The sequence below is a fragment of the Perca fluviatilis genome, chromosome 21 (assembly GCF_010015445.1).
Source record: "Perca fluviatilis chromosome 21, GENO_Pfluv_1.0, whole genome shotgun sequence".
Lineage (NCBI taxonomy): Eukaryota > Metazoa > Chordata > Actinopteri > Perciformes > Percidae > Perca > Perca fluviatilis.
The window spans coordinates 2,421,630-2,427,080 of record NC_053132.1 but is presented as its reverse complement, the minus strand read 5'-3'; positions in this window follow the sequence as shown (position 1 = coordinate 2,427,080).

Below are 5,451 nucleotides of genomic sequence, written 5' to 3'. Positions count from 1 at the left end.
TCTTTTTTTTTTTCATGTATTGCTTTTCTTCCTTAACTTCTCCAGGACATGAACACCTGTTTTCTGGGTGAAAGTCTTGTGTTTTCTCCTTAACTTTTTCAGAGAGATATGTACGAATAGTTGATGAACACAGGCTGTGATGTTGCAGCGAGCTGTTGACTGGCGAGGGATCGTCGGCGCCGTGGGACACCCGGGGAGCCGCTAATCCGACATTTGTTTGATTGATGCGAGTCATTCCCTCGCTGTGACACACTAGAGGTGCTGCTGGGAAAACTCCCACATACTAAACTCTCTACACACACTCTCACACACACACACACACACACACACACACACACACACACACACACACACACACACACACACACATACACCAAACTCTCTGTTGACACATTAATATTGACACACACACACACACACACCTCAAACTCTCTTGTTGACACACACACGCATACTCCATTACACACACACACACACACACACACACACACACACACACCTCAAATCCTCTGTTGACACATTGACACACACACACACACATACACACACACACACACACACCCTCAAACTCTGCTGACACACACGCACACACACACACACACACACACACACACACAATACCCCTCAAACTCTCTTCTGACACACACACATACACACGGAGACACACACACACACACACAAACTCTCTGCCCTCTCACTCCACACACATACACACAGACACACACACAGCACACACACACTCATAGTCTCTGCTGACATACACACACACACACACACACACACACACACACACACACACACACACACACAGAGACACACGGAGACACACACACCCCACACACACACAAACACACACACACACACACACTCTATAAAGTTCTCTGCCACAGACACACACCACAGAGACACACACACACACACACACACACACACACACACACACACACACACACACACACACACACACACACACCCCCCACAGATTCCTTTAAAGTGCTGTCTGCTCCCATATAATACTGCCTAGTCGTGACTCGACATGCTGACAGCGATGAGTGGTTATGAGTGCCGCGGCAACAATAACGCTCAGCCAATCAGACGAGCAGTAGGTGCTCCCGTCATCGGGGGTCCGTTCTGCAACATTTCACTCAAACAGCTCGTTGATCTGGGCTTTTATTCAGGAAACGATCGCCCGTGTTAGTCAGTAAGGAGCTGTGAACAGAGCTCAGCTGTCTGTCGTGGGTGTTTCTCTCAGCTGATCTCTGAGACACATTTTAATTTTCGCGGTATCAGACCTATCGTACGAAATTAAGATTGTAGTTTGGATTCAAACTGCGTTCCCCATAAGTAGTTCTCCAGGACATGAACACCTGTTTCCTGGGTGAAAGTCTTGTGTTTTCTCCTTAACTTCTTCAGGACATGAACACCTGTTTCCTGGGTGAAAGTCTTGTGTTTTCTCCTTAACTTCTTCCAGGACATGAACACCTGTTTCCTGGGTGAAAGCCTTGTGTTTTCTCCTTAACTTCTTCCAGGACATGAACACCTGTTTCCTGGTGAAAGCCTTGTGTTTTCTCCTTAACTTCTTCAGAACAGAACCACTTGTTTCCTGGGTGATAGTCTTGTGTTTTCTCCTAACTTCTTCTTCAGGACATGAACACCTGTTTCCTGGGTGAAAGCCTTGTGTTTTCTCTCCTTAACTTCTTCAGGACATGAACACTTGTTTCCTGGGTGAAAGTCTTGTGTTTTCTCCTTAACTTCTTCAGGACATGAACACTTGTTTCCTGGGTGAAAGTCTTGTGTTTTCTCTCTTAACTTCTTCAGGACATGAACACCTGTTTCCTGGGTGAAAGTCTTGTGTTTTCTCCTTAACTTCTTCCAGGACATGAACACCTGTTTCCTGGGTGAAAGTCTTGTGTTTTCTCCTTAACTTCTTCCAGGACATGAACACCTGTTTCCTGGGTGAAAGTCTTGTGTTTTCTCCTTAACTCTTCAGGACATGAACACCTGTTTCCTGGGTGAAAGTCTTGTGTTTTCTCCTTAACTTCTTCAGGACATGAACACCTGTTTCCTGGGTGAAAGTCTTGTGTTTTCTCTCCTTAACTTCTTCAGGACATGAACACCTGTTTCCGGGTGGGTGAAAGTCTTGTGTTTTCTCCTTAACTTCTTCAGGACATGAACAACTGTTTCCTGGGTGAAAGTCTTGTGTTTTCTCCTTAACTTCTTCAGGACATGAACACCTGTTTCCTGGGTGAAAGTCTTGTGTTTTCTCCTTAACTTCTTCCAGGACATGAACACCTGTTTCCTGGATAAAGTCTTGTGTTTTCTCCTTAACTTCTTCAGGACATGAACACCTGTTTCCTGGGTGAAAGTCTTGTGTTTTCTCCTTAACTTCTTTAGGACATGAACACCTGTTTCCTGGGTGAAAGTCTTGTATTTTCTCCTTAACTTCTTCAGGACATGAACACCTGTTTCCTGGGTGAAAGTCTTGTGTTTTCTCCTTAACTTCTTCAGGACATGAACACCTGTTTCCTGGGTGAAAGTCTTGTGTTTTCTCCTTAACTTCTTCAGGACATGAACACCTGTTTCCTGGGTGAAAGTCTTGTGTTTTCTCCTTAGCTTCTTCAGGACATGAACACCTGTTGTAGAGGTTAATGGATTAGTCGTCTAATTGTTAAAGGAATCCCCCCAACTATTTTGATGAATTAATCTGTTGCGATTACATTAAGAAAATGCGATTATGCAACTTTTTAGTTTTTTTCTTACCCGAAAGTTTTTATTTTTTTTGGTACATTTTTCCTGCGGTTTTTTCCCGAAATATTTGTCACTCTTTTGAATGTTCTTTTATCTTTTTTTTATTTATTTTTTTCTCCAAATGCTATAATATTGAATTAAACACCCAAATTCAATGAAAGTAGTGAACTGCCGCATAAATTGTTCCTGCAGTACTCCAAAGTACCCCTAGGGGGACGCGTACCCCCTGCAGTACTCCAACGTACCCATAGGGGGACACGTACCCCCTGCAGTACTCCAACGTACCCCTAGGGGGACGCGTACCCCCTGCAGTACTCCAACGCACTCTGGGGGACGTTGCAGCCCTGCAGTACAATCCTAACGTACCCATAGGGGACACGTAATCCTGTGCAGTACTTAACGCACTCTAGGGGGACACGTGCACTCTGCAGTACTCCAGCGACCCCTACGGGGGACACACGTACTCCCTGCAGGACTCCAACTGCACTCTAGGGGACGGCCCCTGCAGTACTCCAACGCACCTAGGGGGACGCTGCACCCCTGCAGTACTCCAACGGACCTTATAGGGGGACACGTACTCCCTGCAGTACTCCAACGCACTTTAGGGCACCGCACTCTGCAGTACTCCAAATACCCTCACGGGACCACTTCCGTAGTCCCTCCAACGCTCTAGGGGACACGCACTCTGCAGTACCCAACGCACTCCTAGGGGGACACGTACCCCTGCAGTACTCCAAAGTACCTACGGGGACATGCACTCCGGCAGGTCCTCCAACGTACTCTTAGCGGACAGCCATTCTCCCTGCAGACAAAAGAGACTTCAGATCCAGGTATTTGGGGACCCTCAAGGTCTATATAAAAGAGACCTCAGATACAGTATTAGGGTACCACTCTGGTCTATATAAAGAGAGACTTCAGATACAGTATTAGGGGACCACTAAGGTCTATATAAAAGAGACTTCAGATACAGTATTAGGGGACCACTAAGGTCTATATAAAAGAGACTTCAGATCCAATATTAGGGGACCACTAAGGTCTATATAAAAGAGACTTCAGATCCAATATTAGGGGACCACTAAGGTCTATATAAAAGAGACTTCAGATCCAATATTAGGGGACCACTAAGGTCTATATAAAGAGACTTCAGATACAGTATTAGGGGACCACTAAGGTCTATATAAAGAGACTTCAGATACAGTACAGTGAAAAAGGTCTATAGACTTCACTGGTCTTGACTGTTGGTCAATTTTACCGTGTATGGAAACAGCAGAGAGCGGCTCGTGGCTGTTTGTAGTCCGCTGTGGATATTTATGATGTTTTTATCATTGAGAACTTATATTCAGTGTTTTTAAATAGCCTTACTGTTGAACATTTGGAGATATCAGACTAAATATAAATTTCCGTCTGCGTTGCATTTGAGTCCCAGAACTTAAATAGCATGAAAAGGGAAATGTTACATCATCATAGGCCTTGAACGATCAAGGCAAGGCAGCTTTATCTGTATAGCACATTTCAGCAACAGGGCAATTCAAAGTGCTTTACATAAAACATTAAAGAGCAGTAAGAAAACAATTTAAAACAATTTAAAAACATTAATAAACAAATTAAAAACATTAAACGACAAGAATAAAATTAATAGTGCAGTATAAGAATAAAAGTTACAGTGCAGTATAAGAAATTAAAGTGAATAAAATAGATTATTTAAAGAAAAGCAACATCAAAAAGATAGGTCTTTAGCTTAGATTTAAAAGATTTAAAGATTCAGTGACCTGCTGAGTGAATTACCAGCAGCCTTGGTGTTCTGCATCCTCTGGACTAAGGCTGCGAATAACGAGGTTTTTTATCGGCATCGCAATAAATTACCGACGCAATGAACACATCGTGAAAAACACTCGGAGGTTTCTTTAGTTAGTTGAAAGTAAAATCTCAGCAGAAAACTGCACTTTAAAATGTGACTGTCTTTCTTTTTATAGTGCTGCCTTTTATTTTCAATTCTGTGTGTGTTTGTGTGTGTGTGTGTGATTAGTTGTGTTGTGTGTGTGTGATTAGTTGTCTGTGTGTGTGTGTTTGTGTGTGTGTGTGTATTATTGTCTGTGTGTGTGTTTGTTTGTGTGTGTGTGTGTGTGTGTGTGTGTGTGTGTGTGTGTGTGTGTGTGTGTGTGGGTGTGTGTGTGTGTGTGTGTGTGTGTGTGTGTGTGTGTGTGTGTGTGTGTGTGTGTGTGTATGTTTGAGTGAGTGTGTCTGTGTGCGCTCTCTCTTTATGTGTGTGTGTGTGTGTGTGTGTGTTGTGTTTGTGATTATTTGTGTGTGTGTCTGTGTTGTTTGTGTGTGTTGTTTGTGTTTCTCACTGTCTGTGTGTGGCGGAGTCGTGCGGTGTATTTGTGCTTGTGATGTCGCTTGTGTGTTGCTGTCTGTGCGTCTGTCTCTGTGTGTGTGTGTGTGTGTCTCTGCCTGGTTTTTTTTTTGTGTGTGTGTTGATGGGGTGTGTGTGTGTGTGTGTGTGTGTGTGTGTGTGTGTGTGTTTGTGTGTGTGTGTGTGTGTATATATATATGTGTGAGTGTGTGTGTGTGTCTGTGTGCGTCCTCTCTCTATGTGTGTGTGTGTGTGTGTGTGTGTGCGTTTGTGTGACTGTGTGCGTCTCTCTCTGTGTGTGTGTGTCTCTGATTGTGTGTGTTTGTGTGTCTGTGTCTCTGATTGTGTGT